This window comes from Tamandua tetradactyla, chromosome 6 (genome assembly GCF_023851605.1).
Source record: "Tamandua tetradactyla isolate mTamTet1 chromosome 6, mTamTet1.pri, whole genome shotgun sequence".
NCBI lineage: Eukaryota > Metazoa > Chordata > Mammalia > Pilosa > Myrmecophagidae > Tamandua > Tamandua tetradactyla.
In genome coordinates, this window is record NC_135332.1 from 14,550,527 (window position 1) to 14,565,088 (window position 14,562).

General features: G+C 46.6%; 1 long non-coding RNA gene across 2 annotated transcripts in view; it reads right to left on the reverse strand.

Moving 5' to 3' along the window:
• Positions 1 to 14,562, reverse strand: part of LOC143685815 (uncharacterized) — a 77,931-nt gene that overhangs the window by 39,364 nt on the left and 24,005 nt on the right. Inside the window, exon 3 of one of the 2 annotated variants that reach the window (XR_013176755.1) lies at positions 5,753 to 5,881. This is a non-coding gene — a long non-coding RNA (uncharacterized LOC143685815). Of the gene's footprint in view, positions 1 to 1,136; positions 1,258 to 5,752; positions 5,882 to 14,562 lie in introns of those variants that run through there. The other variant, XR_013176756.1, reaches the window with a different exon arrangement.

Below are 14,562 nucleotides of genomic sequence, written 5' to 3' on the forward strand. Positions count from 1 at the left end.
CTGCTCTTCCCCCACTTCCAGATTCTTTCCCAGATCTCTGTCCAACTGTGTTCTGCAGAGAGGCTCTGTCCATCGAGTTCTCAGCAAAACATAGATGGCACCATCAAATCGGGCCATTGGCAGTGGGTTTACTGAGGGGTCTATTTACAGAGTCACGAGGAGGGTGTGAGACACCACAAGGCAGGGCAGTGCCCGGAGCTCGTACCACCTCTGGGCCTGGAGCAGAGGCCAGGAGATGGAGCTGTTTCCAGACCACATTGATTTGCTAAGATAGAAGCCAGGGAAAAAAACCCAGCTTCACTCTCCTCCCTCACCCCAATCTCTGCTGGTACTTCCTACCAGCAAACTCAACTGGAGCCCAGAGGACAAGGGGGCCAGCCTTGGCTGCAGGGCAGCCCTCAGGATGCAGAGTGGGCAAGGGTGGAGAGTGGAATCAGAGGGGCGAAGTGGCCATCCAGGTCTGCACACCCCTCCTAGCTCCTGACCTAAGTAGCTACCCATCCATTCCATCACAGTCCCTTTTTAGTTTGGTCACAGGATTCATCACTCTCTGAACTCATATGATCTATTTATTCGATCTCTTGCTCTTCTAGAATGCCAGCTCCTGGGAAAACAGGGCCCATGCCTTACTTATCACCCCAGAACTGATGCCAAGCACTCCCCTAAATACCAACGAGCAACAGAATGGATGGCAGCCACTGCCTCCCCGACTAGACTGGGGGCCTCTAGGAGGCAAGCACGTCCTCCCCGTCATTTATGACCCCTGTGGGCTGGCAGTCCAGGTGCTCCACAAATATTTTTTGAATACACAAATGAATGGATAAAAGAGGCTTTGGGCACCTCAGGAAGGGGTGGAGCCCAGGGCCCCTTCCTTCTTTGGGGGCTGAAACCTTCATTCCATACCCTTTTATTTTTTGCCCTCCCATCCCCCAACCTCACTCATGTTCCCCGTCCCCTTTAAGTTGTGCAGAGATTTCCTCCTATGAAAGCTCATTTAGGCGCCATAACAGAGACTATATTTAATGTAAATGGAAGAAGTAGAACCAGAAGGATTTATGGTACTAATAACCTCCTTGTAATAACACGGAATAGGTCACCTGCTTAAGAAACAATGGATTAAAGAAAAAGAAATTTACCTCCCCAAAGACCGCGGTGTTACCGGAAAACTGCAGTAGTGCTGAGTCCCGGTGATTTTATTAAATCCCATAGATCTTACTGCGCTTTCCTACTGCAGGAGGGCCACGTCTTTCCCTGGTTCATAAGGGCAGCCGGAAACAGAAATGGGGGTGGGAGGGCGGGGGTTGGAGGTCAGAGGTCAGTTCCTCCAAAGGCCTGGAGTCGGTCTTTCCAGAGGCTCCTGTCTGCACAGAGCCCAGAGTGGGCCACATCAGCTGGACATAGCCTGGAGTCCTAAAGAGGGGAAGGGAGCATTGATCCAGGAGAAGCGGGACAGTGGAGACAGATGCAGGAAGCAGGATGCCTTGGGAGGGAAGGCTATTGCTTCAGCCTTGTCCTGGCATGGGTGGCAGAGGCCAAGGAGTTATCAGGGATCTTTCAGATAGCGGGGTCTAAGGAATGCCACACCCCAGGAGATGGTCAGAAGAAGCAGAAGGCTTTGGTCCAGGGGACAAGTGTTGCATCTAGAGAGATGTGGGTTCAAATTTTGGCACTGGCACTTTACTTCCTGTGTGAGCTTGAGCAAATTGTAAAATAGGCACAGATTCAACTCTCCAGTCCCCTTGGGAAACTGGCCCCAGGATCAGAGTTGCCCTAGCCAAGAAGAAGGAAGCCTCCCAGCTGCTGGCCAGGTCCAAGGCTGGACGTCTTCCCTGTGATAGTAGAACCAGCGGGACCCCTGATGGGCAAGGGTCAAGGACCCCTGTTCCCAGGAAAGATGCCAGGTCCTTCACCCCAAGATGGAGAAGCAGAGGCAGGTGCAGTGCCCCATCTGCTGTCAGCTGGAGCACTGCTCTGTCCCCTCCGCAGAGCCCCTGCCTCTTTCCCTCCTCCTCTTCCCACCTCCTTTCTGTGTTAATGGTTGGTAGGAAATGGGTAATCTGGAGAAGATCATTAATGCAGCCATCAGAAACACTGCACAAAAGGATTATGGTGGCTTCCCCGGAGCACTGCAGCTTTTTGAATGTGTTTGCATAAAATGCCCATTATGAGGATGTTTTCATAGGGGAAGATGGCGGGGAAGGGGCACCATGGCTGGGAATGAAAGCAAAGTCATGGGTGTCAGGGAGAAGGGATGGCTTCTAGGATCCCACAGCCAGTCTGGGATTCCTTAGAGAACTGCATCTGTGGCACAGACAGGGGACTGTGGTAGTTTGAACCTGTTATGTACCCCAGAAAATGCTCTGTTCTTTTAATCCATTCCTGTGAGTGCAGACCTGTTGTACGTGGGACTGTTTGATTAGGTTATCTCAATTGAGATATGACCCACCTCATTCAAGGGGGCTCTTAATCCTGTTACTGGAGTCCTTTATAAGAGGATAAAAGGCATACAGAAAACAGAGAGAAACATTCAAGGAAGCTAAGAGAGCCAGAGAAACTGAGAGACAAGGACACACTCCCAGAAGCTGAGAGAGGAAGCCACTGCAGCCAGAAGCTGTAAGCAGTGACACCCAGGAGAGCAGGACCAGCTGCAGTCACCATACAACAGAGAAGTCCGGATTGCCAGCAGCTTTTCTTCAAGAAGAGGCTATTGTCCTGTTGCTGCCTTAATTTAGACATTTTCATTGCCTTAGAATGGTAGTGCGTAAGTTAATAATTCCCAATTGTTAAAAGCCAGTCCATTTCTGACACTTTACATATCATCAACTTTAGCAAACAAAACAGGGACCAGGTCATCTCCCTGCAGGGGACTGGGGCTGAGTTCCTTCACCAATGGGGCCGGGCTGAGGAGGGCATCGGGGCAGGGGAGGTGAGCTGTCATGTACTTGGCAGAAATGAAGGCTGGTCTCACAGAGCCTGTGTCAGAGGTCACAGCTCATTCCTTCAAGATTCACCTCCCCCGGGCACTTATCTGTACTGCAGCCTCCTCACCCATCCCACCTCCCCACCCAGTCTCATTCCTCATAGTCTCTGCCTACTTCCCCCTTTTTCAGTAACACTTATCACCTTCTAACAAACAGCATAATTTGCTCACTGTTATGTTTCACATCCCACAGGAATGGAAACTCCATGAAAGTAGTGAGCTGCCACACATGCCAAACAACTAGAACTGTTTCTGGGTCATAGTAGATGCTAAATAAATGCTTCTTGATTAACTGCATAAATTGACCCTTAAGAACAGAAGGGGGCCCTGGCCTAATTCTTTTAGTCTCTGTTGCCTGCCATTCCAGGGTTTCCCTCAAAATTTCCGTCTGGGTGTAAGCAGAGTCTCACAAAGCCTCGTTGCATTTCCCAAGCTAAACAGCACCAGGCTCCTCCTGAGGTTGATAGGAAACTTTCAGACAATCCAGAATATTGCTCAGATATAAAATTCTGCTGGGGTCCCGGCAGACAGTGGGACTGGGGGGTGGCTGTGGGACTCCCACACTCAGACACGCCCGGGGTCACTGTGGTGCTTGGGGAAAAAGGGGAAAGGGTGACCCTGGGGGCCTTCCCGACAGCCCACTCCCCGTGGCTGGGTGGTCTCCAGCTTCTCCTTCCAGGCTGTGTCTCTTTATCCCAGAAATATTTGCACATGCAGATGGCAGTTAGCATTAGCCTGTCACCTCTGTCACATTAGGGCCTCCTAATGAAGCCACTGTCTCCAATGTGCACAAGCACACACACACACACAGGCAGCAGGCCCTGCCCTATAGGAACTGGCTTCCATGTGGGCTGTTAGCAATGGAGGCGGCCTCCCTGGATCAAAGGTTCACCCCCCATCTTATCAGCCAGAAGTTCCCCAAAGGCTGTAGGTCTGAAAACAAAGAAGAAATGGGGAATCCAAAAGAGAAAGCCCACCTTTCCTACTGCTCCCAGAGGATGGCTGCCTGTGGATAAACCCCCTGTAGAGGCCAGGCAGGGAGATGGAGCTGCAGAGAGTGGATGGGGGCGGGTACAGGGGTCCCACATGCAGAGGTGAAGTGGTAGGCACCCCTGAGACTTCCGTCTGCAAAATAGAGCAGCATCTCGGAGCAGCAGGCGTCCCAACAAAATTACACCTTTTAATCTAAATTTGATGAAACTGATGCTGCATCTCAGTGAGAAGAAAGGGAAGGGGTGTGCCGTAGAGAGCTCTGGAGCCAGCCTCCACTTTCAGGGCCCTGCAGCCCCTCCTCACCTCCTCTTCTCCTAGACTTGACTTATCTTCTCCAGGAGCTTCTCTCTTCCATGTACCTGGGGAGCCCCAGCCTCCAGATACACTTTCCTTAATCGACCATCAGATGCTTTCCCTGGTGACTTCCCAGCCACAGTCCCCTGGGATTTCCAAGTAGGGTGACCAAATGGACTGGTTTACCTGGAATTGAGGGGGTTTCCAGGATGCAGGACTTTTTTTTTTACATGGGCAGGCACCGGGAATCGAACCCGGGTCCTCTGGCATGGCAGGCAAGCATTCTTGCCTGCTGAACCACCGTGGCCCAGGATGCAGGACTTTTGAGGCTAGAACCAGAAGACTCCCAGGCAAACTGGGATGAGTTGGTCACCTATCTCTAAGAAAGCTAGAAAAAACTCTTGGGATGGCCATCCCAGAATAGGAGAGGCCACTTCCAAAGGAAGGCCTGGTTTACCTACCCAGGGAGTAAGCTGGGCCTTTGACTTGTTTTTAACCCTGTCTATTTCCCCCCATGTCTCCCCTACCTGGGTCTTTTCCATCTCAAAGACTAGCAGGATGCTCAGAAAACTGCTTGAGCATAAATCCTAAAAACAAGGGACTTCCTTCACACTCAGGGCTCCCCCCACCACCACCACGTCCTGCTAATTCCATGCCCTTCCTGCTTGTCTCATCCTTTCCTCCTTTCTGTCCAGCCAGTGCTGCCACCATACTTAGCACCTGGGTTAGGTGGGACAGGGCAACAGTTGGGGCAGCCCAGGCTATCCCAGGTGCCAGTGTGGAAGGAATAAACAGGGCAAAGTAACAGATCAGTTTGAGGAGCCACAAGGAAAGTGGAAGCCAAAGGCTCTGGGAGCCAGGTAAGTCATCAGAGCACCCGGGCTGGGTGGGGTCCCTGGTGGGGCAGGGAAAATGACACCAAGATCCACCAACTAGGCCAGATGAACAGGGCTGCAGCACCTCTCCATGCCCACCCACGTCTGAGCACTGCCTTCCTCCATAGTCCTATCCTGTCCAATTCAAAAATGCCCCCGTCATGGGCCACCTTGAACCCACTGGACCCAGGGGCTCAGGTCACTGCCATGCCCTCTCTGCCAAAACAGGAGGGGCAGGTAAGGTCACCCTACAGACTTCTCATCCCTTCTGCTCCATTGCCTTTGGAGCTATCCCCACCTGAGTCGTCAGGACTGAGTACTGACCTGGAACCTCCAAACATTAGCTCCTCTTTGCTTTTTTGTTCCCCATGGCGACTGAGCACATCCCACTCTCTCTGTACCTCAGAGCCTTCCTCTGTGCCCCAGCCCTGCCTAGCCTGAGAGCACAACCATTAAAAGAGAAAAACATACAGGGCATAAAGGCATGAGAACCAAATGCCAAAGAGACTGGCTGCTGCTATCACATGCTTTGTTTCTTCTGCAGCGCATTTTCTTCCATTGTATGCAGCAAACACAAGGCCCTGTGCAAGGAGCAGTGCTCGGGTCTTACCTTCTCCCTGTTGATATCACCATGAGCTGGTTAAAGAATTGGGTCAGGGGTGCTCTCTGCCTCCCCTCTCCGAGGCTGGATGGTTCTAGCTGCAGACCACAACATCCCAGAGAAGCCAGGTGTCCAGGGCTGGAGAAAAGGAGAACCATTTTTAAGGAAGATAAAGGAGTCACGTTAAGAATGATAAATGACTTGAAGATGCCCAGATTGAGTGTCAATTCGGGCCAAGGGAAGAATAGGGATGTTTTAGGATTTCGGGCTGGGGGCAGGGTGGGGTGACCATAGGCCTCCCCAGGTGTCCAGCCCGAGTCCCAGCTCTGTCCCTTGCTCCCTCGTCCTCCATCACCACCTTCCTCCCACCCGCAAGCCGGCTCCTGGAGCATCAGCCTCTGAGACCGGGTGACCTTCTGAAATGTAGGTGTCTCTGCCAGGGTCCCCCCAAAAGCTGAGATGAGGACATGCGTGTGGGTGTTTTATTTGGTTGGTGATCTGGGGAGCAGGTAAGAAGGAAGTAGGAGAAGGAGATAGTGAAGAAGAAAAGCCAGCGTATGGGGCAGCACTGAGACTACCACCGTGAGCTCCTTTCCTCCGGGACCCCCTAAATGGTCCGGAATGCCTCTAGAATTGTGCCCTGCAAGGGCCGGAGGCCAGAGCGTTTGGCCTTTGCCCCAAGGACATTGTGACCAACTTTGCATGTGCAGGTGGACCAAGCAAGGTCCCTGCAGAGTCCCCGCTGCACCCTCCACTCAGAGGCTCCCTGGGGAGAAAGCCAAGACACGGCTCCCATGGAGCCATGGCCGTTGGATGTGAGGCCCAGAGGACCCGGGTCAGACTCCAGACATGTATTCTCAGTAAATAAATCTTTCTTCAGACCTGTGTGTGAGGGACGACTCATCATTCATAACCAGGTGGGGAGTTTGTCTTCTTCAAGGTCTAGGTTAAGAAAGAAAAGGAAAGGGTGGTTCACGAGAGAGCCTCTGTATATTCCGTCTTCCCACGTTACAGCCCAAGCAAACCTCCAGTGACGGGTGGGCCTGCTGGGTACAGAGTGGGAGACGCAGGAGAACAGAGTCAGCTTCAGAGGGGGATGGAGCAGAGAAATCAGCAGCAGAGGCAGCTGGGAGGAAAGAAGCAGGCCCGGCACCCTGCTGGTCTCTGCCTGCCTGTCTTTCTGAGCCGGAAAACCAGCACAGGCTATCCCCACCCTGGGAATATGCTGGGCTCAAAAGATGCTTTGAAAATCTGCTCTTTGGAGCTGGAAAGCTTGGAATACATCTTCCCATTAAAACAATGTCTTGCAGAGCTACTCAGTCCCTAGCATAGCCAGCAGGAAATCCACTGAGCACAGCATAGGAGACCCACTGAGCACAGCACAGGAAATCCACCGAGCACAGCATAGGAGACCCACTGGGCACAGCATAGGAGACCCACTGAGCACAGCACAGGAAATCCACCAAGCACAGCATAGGAAACCCACTGGGCACAGCATAGGAGACCCACTGAGCACAGCATAGGAGACCCACTGGGCACGGCATAGGGAATCCACTGAGCATAGCAGCAAAAGCTGCTATCATCCAGCATCACCGCATAGATAGCAGTGTCCTAATGGAAAACTCAATCGGGACAACTTGGGGAGCCAGGAGCACAGACCCCCCTGAAAGCCAGGTCGGGGACTCCTCCTATGCTCATACCCTCAACCACTGGGCATTGGAACCAGTGAGTCCCCAGGTTCCAGGCTCCTGATGGTCATTCCTAGAGCCAGAAGCAAGGGTTTTAGCAAACGGGGGCCAGGACGAAGTTGGTGGAGGTTGAGGGGCCTCTGAGCTGAACCAGGTGGAGGGAGGCCCTGTTACCTCTTTCTGCTGAGTGCTGGGCCCAATTCTCTACCCTGCTTGTTTAGATCTACCCTTGTGAGCCCCTCCCTCAAGGTCTGCAGACCCTACTGGAGTTCAATTCCCGCCCACCTCACCTCCCCCATCCCTTCAAGTCCCAACACAACGTCCATTTTCTAAATGGGAAGACAGAGGTCCAGAAGCACCAAGCAACCAGGACATAGAGACTCTGACCCCCAGCCAGCCCACCCACTCACCAAGGAGGTAAAGGAAAAGCCCCTCTGCATAAGGGCACCAAGGCCACTCAACCTCCACCAGAGATGGCACACTGCAACATGGCCTAGGGGAAATTACAGGTATCACTTTATTTTCCAGAGGAAAAAATAACCATGGAAAACAACTGCAATTACAGCTCATCACCGCTGACTGTGTAACTACAGTCTAAGTACCTGGTAATCAGAAGACCAGAGATAATGAGAGCTGGGCTTTATTTAGCACCTTTCCACTCCCTGAGCTCTAGCCATCGAGTGTGATGGGACAGAGGAGTGGGCTTCACCAGCACTCCACGCAGCCTCCTCACCTGCTCTGCCTGGCCCTTCGCCACTCACGAAAATTCTGACTCTTCTTTCCCAGAAATCAAGCTGAGTGTCGCTGGGTCCCCTGGCCCCTCTCAGCCCCACTCTCTTGCCCATTCATAATTGATTCGACCACATTTGTTGAGCATCATCCATGTATCAGGCGTGGAGAAAGGTACAACCCTGTTCTCAGAAAGATTACATTCTAGTCTGGGAGGCAGACAACAGACAAAGCACCATGTGAATAAAGCAGTTACAGCTTGTCACAAGGCCTATGAGGAAATTCAGAGGGTGGTAACCAGAGGGCATCATTTGGGAGGATACAACAGTGGGAGGGCAACCAATAAGGGCATCTCTGATACGGTCACATTTCAGCTGAGATCCAAAGGATGAAAAATGCAGTCAGGGATAGGTGGCCAAGATGGTGGCTTAGCAATGTGCGCGTTTTAGTTCGTCCTCCAAAACAACTACTAAATAACCAGAAACAGTACCGAACAGCTCCCGGAGTCACGTCAGTGACCGGACACACAGCGTACCCCAGTCTGGACCAGCTGGACCGGCTGCGAGCCCCCACAGAACGGTGAGTTCCCCAAGCCACGGTGGCCAGCGCCCCTCCCCCACAGGCTGCTTCCCAGAGGGAAAGGAAAGAGACTCTAACAGCAGCAGGGGCTGAGTCCAACCAAACACCAATTGTGGCATTAATTTACAAATTCTGACTACTAAAAATAGGCCCCCAGCTCAGGTGAACCTGGTCAAGGCGGAGGTCACTCATTGGGCTCACGGAAAAAGAGGAAAGGGGAGGAAAGGGAGGTTTTAGTGGCTGTGTTTCTACGGAGACTTGGCAGCTTCTGGATTCAGCGTGGGACTTCTCGGGCTGTAACTGCCCCAGGCATAGGCAGAAACAGGCTGCTTTCAGGGTTGTCTCCCACCTGTGCCTTCCCCAGGGGAGGGGTGAAGCCCAACGCAGGTGGAATCCCTCCCTCAAGGAATTCAGACCCCAGGGCTTGGCAGTTTGAAGCCATTAAAACCAGCCTACAACCTCTCCTCTGTCTCCACCCCCCCCACCCCCCCAGCAGGGAGAGTCTTCCAAAGTTAAATGTGCCGCAACATCTTTTGCTCATGGGATCCGCAGGCAGACAAGCGCCACATACTGAGCAGGATAAGAAAAACAGAGCCCAGAGACTTCACAGGAAAGTCTTTTAACCTGCTGAGTCTCATCCTCAGGGAAAACTGATGCAGATGACTCCTTCCCCCTGATAGGAGGCCAGTTTAGTCCGGGAAAACCGGCTGGAATCTATAATACCTACCTTGACACTCCTAAGGGTGGGGAGGAAAAAGACACCATACAAGCAGGGCAAGAAACAAGAAAAAAGAACTAAAAAATTATCCTCTGTTAAACAAAACCTAAGCTAGAGGTCCAGAAAAAGCTGAACTGAAGGTCAAAGAACAGATAGACAACAAATTCATCTAGCAAGAAAACCCTAGGTGAGAGAAGTGAAAGCAATCTCCAGAATAAACTAATTAAGGTAATTAAATGTCTAGACGCCAGCAAAAAATAACAAATCACACCAGGAAAATTGAAGATATGGCCCAGTCAAAGGAACAAACCAATAGTTCAAATGAAATACAAGAGCTGAAACAACTAATTCAGAATATACAAACAGACATGGAAAACCTCATCAAAAACCAAATCAATGAATTGAGGGAGGATATGAAGAAGGCAAGGAATGAACAAAAAGAAGAAATGGAAAGTCTGAAAAAACAAATCACAGAACTTATGGGAATAAAAGGAACAGCAGAAGAGATAAAAAAAAAACATGGAAACCTACAATGGCAGATTTCAAGAGACAGAGGTTAGGATTAGTGAACTGGAGGACAGAACATCTGAAATCCAACAAGAAATGGAAACTATAGGTAAAAAATGGAAAAATATGAGCAGAGACTCAGGGAATTGAATGATAATATGAAGCGGACAAATGTAAGTGTTGTGGGTGTCCCAGAAGGAGAACAGAAGGGAAAAGGAGGAGAAAAACTAATGGAAGAAATTATCACTGAAAATTTCCCAACTCTTATGAAAGACCTAAAATTACAGATCTAAGAAGTGCAGCATACCTCAAAGAGAATAGATCCAAATATACGTTCTCCAAGACACTTACTAGTCAGAATGTCAGAGATCAAAGAGAAAGAGAGGATCTTGAAAGCAGCAAGAGAAAAACAATCCATCACATACAAGGGAAACCCAATAAGACTATGTGTAGATTTCTCAGCAGAAACCATGGAGGCGAGAAGACAGTGGGATGATATATTTAAATTACTAAAAGAGAAAAACTGCCAACCAAGAATTCTGTACCCAGCAAAATTGTCCTTCAAAAATAAGGGAGAAATTAAAACATTTTCAGACAAAAAATCACTGAGAGATTTTGTGACCAAGAGACCAGCTCTGCAAGAAATACTAAAGAGAGCACTAGAGACAGATACAAAAACACAAAAGAAACAGGTGTGGAGAAGAGTGTAGAAAGAAGGAAAATTAGATATGACATATAAAATCCAAAAGGCAAAATGGCAGAAGAAAGTACTACCCGTACAGTAATAACACTAAATGTTAATGGATTGAACTCCCCAATCAAAAGACATAGACTGGCAGAATGGATTAAAAAACAGGATCCTTCTATATGCTGTCTACAGGAAACACATCTTAGACCCAAAGATAAACATAGGTTGAAAGTGAAAGGTTAGGAAAAGATATTTCATGCAAATAACAACCAGAAAAGAGCAGTAGTAATTATACTAATATCCAACAGATTAGACTTCAAATGTAAAACAGTTAAAAGAGTCAAAGAAGGATACTATGTACTAATAAAAGGAACAATTCAATATGAAGACATAACAATCATGAATATTTATGCACCAAACCAGAATGCCCCAAAATACATGAGGCAAACACTGCAAACACTGAAAAGGGAAATAGACACATCTACCATAATAGTTGGAGACTTCAATTCCCCACTCTCATCAATGGACAGAACATCTAGACAGAGGATTAATAAAGAAACAGAGAATTTGAATATTACAATAAATGAGCTAGACTTAACAGACATTTATAGGACATTACACCCCACAACAGCAGGATACACCTTTTTCTCAAGTGCTCATGGATCATTCTCAAAGATAGACTATATTGTGGGTCACAAAGCAAGTCTCAACAAATTTAAAAAGATTGAAGTCATACAAAACACTTTCTCAGATCAGAAGGGAATGAAGTTTGAAATCAATAATAGGCAGAGTGCCAGAAAATTCACAAATATGTGGAGGCTCAACAACACACTCTTAAACAATCAGTGGGTCGAGGAAGAAATTACAAGAGAAATCAGTAAATATCTCAAGGCAAATGAAAATGAAAACACAACATATCAAAAGTTATGGGATGCAGCAAAGGCAGTGCTAAGAGGGAAATTTATTGCCCTAAATGCCTATATCAAAAAAGAAGAAAGGGCAAAAATGCAGGAATTAACTGTCCACTTGGAATAACTGGAGAAAGAACAGCAAACTAACCCCAAAGCAAGCAAAAGGAAAGAAATAACAAAGATTAGAGCAGAAATAAATGAAATTGAGAACATGAAAACAATTAAGAAAATCAATAGAACCAGAAGTTGGTTCTATGAGAAAATCAATAAATTGATGGGCCCTCAGCAAGACTGACAAAAAGAAGAAGAGAGAGGATGCAAATAAATAAGATCAGAAATGGAAGAGGAGACATAACCACGGACCCCACAGAAATAAAGGAGGTAATAACAGGATACTATGAACAACTTCACACTAATGAATACAACAATTTAGAGGAAATGGACGGGTTCCTGAAAAGGCATGAACAACCAACTGTGACTCAAGAAGAAATAGATGACCTCAACAAACCAATCACAAGTAAAGAAATTGAATCAGTCATTAAAAAGCTTCCTAAAAAGAAAAGTCCAGGACCAGATGGCTTCACATGTGAATTCTACCAAACATTCCAGAAAGAATTAGTACCAATCCTGACCAAACTCTTCAAAAAAATTGAAGTGGAGGGAAAACTACCTAATTCATTCTATGAAGCCAACATCACCCTCATACTAAAACCAGACAAAGATATTACAAAAAAAAGAAAACTACAGACCAATCTCTCTAATGAATATAGATGCAAAAATCCTCAACAAAATTCTAGCAAATCGAATCCAGAAACACATTAAAAGAATTATACATCATGACCAAGTAGGATCATCCCAGGTGTGCAAGGATGGTTCAACATAAGTAAATCAATTAATGTAATACACCATATCAACAAATCAAAGCAGAAAAATCACATGATCATCTCAATTGATGCAGAGAAGGCATTTGACAAGATTCAACATCCTTTCCTGTTGAAAACACTTCAAAGGATAGGAATACAAAAGAACTTCCTTAAAATGATAAAGGGAATATATGAAAAACCCACAGCTAATATCATCCTCAATGGGGAAAAACTGAAAACTTTCCCCCTAAGATCAGGAACAAGACAAGGATGTCCACTATCACCACTATTATTCAACATTGTGTTGGAAGTTCTAGACAGAGCAATTAGACAAGAAAAAGAAATACAAGGCATCAAAATTGGAAAGGAAGAAGTAAAACTATCACTGTTTGCAGATGATATGATACTATATGTCAAAAGCCCTGAAAACTCCACAGCAAAACCACTAGAGCTAATAAACAAGTACAACAAAGTGGCAGGTTACAAGTTCAACATTCAAAAATCTGTAGTATTTCTATACAGTAGTAATGAACAGTCTGAGGGGGAAATCAAGAAACAGATTCCATTTACAATTGTAACTAAAAGAATAAAATACTTCGGAATAAATTTAACTAAAGAGACAAAAGACCTATATAAAGAAAACTACAAGAAACTGTTAAAAGAAATCACAAAAGACCTAAATAGAGGGAAGGGCATACTGTGCTCATGGATGGGAAGACTAAATATAGTTAAGATGTCAATTCTACATAAACTGATTTACAGATTCAATGCAATTCCAATCAAAATCCCAACAACTTACTTTTCAGAAATAGAAAAACCAATAAACAAATTTATCTGGAAGGGCAGGGTGCCCTGAATTGCTAAAAGTACCTTGAGGGAAAAAAAACGAAGCTGGAGGTCTCACGCTGCCTGACTTTAAGGCATATTATGAAGCCACAGTGGTCAAAACAGCATGGTACTGGCATAAAGATAGATATATTGACCAATGGAATCAAATAGAGTGTTCAGATATAGACTCTCTCTTCTATGGACATTTGATCTTTGATAAGGCAGTCAAGCCAACTCACCTGGGACAGAACAGTCTCTTCAATAAATGGTGCCTAGAGAACTGGATATCCATATGCAAAAGAATGAAAGAGGACCCGTATCTCACACCCTATACAAAAGTAACTCAAAATGGATCAAAGACCTAAACATTAGGTCTAAGACCATAAAACAGTTAGAGGAAAATGTAGGGAAATATCTTATAAATCTTATAATTGGAGGCGGTTTTATAGACCTTACACCCAAAGCAAAAGCACTGAAGAAAGAAAGAAAGAAATGGGAACTCCTCAAAATTAAACACTTTTGTGCATCAAAGAACTTCATCAAGAAAGTAAAAAGACAGCCTACACAATGGGAGACAATATTTGGAAATGACATATCAGATAAAGGTCTAGTATCCAGAATTTATAAAGAGATTGTTCAATTCAACAACAAAAAGACAGCCAATCCAATTACAAAATGGGAAAAAGACTTGAACAGACACCTCTCAGAAGAGGAAATACAAATGGCCAAAAGGCACATGAAGAGATGCTCAACATCCCTGGCCATTAGAGAAATGCGAATCAAAACCACACTGAGATATCATCTCACACCCACCAGAATGGCCATCATCAACAAAACAGAAAATGACAAGTGCTGGAGAGGATGTGGAGAAAGCGGCACACTTATTCACTGTTGGTGGGAATGTCAAATGTTGCAACTGCTGTGGAAGGCAGTTTGGCGGTTCTACAAACAGCTGAATATAGAATTGCCATATGACCCAGCAATACCACTGCTAGGTATCTACTCAGAGGACATAAGGGCAAAGACACAAACGGACATTTGCACACCAATGTTTATAGTAGCATTATTTACAATTGCAAGGAGATGGAAATAGCCAAAATGTCCATCAATGGACGAGTGGCTAAACAAACTGTGGTATATACATATGATGGAATATTATGCAGCTTTAAGACAGAATAAACTTATGAAGTATGTAACAACATGGATGGACCTTGAGAACATTATGCTGAGTGAGACTAGCCAAAAACTAAAGGACAAATACTGTATGGTCTCACTGATATGAACTGACATTAGTGAATAAACTTGGAA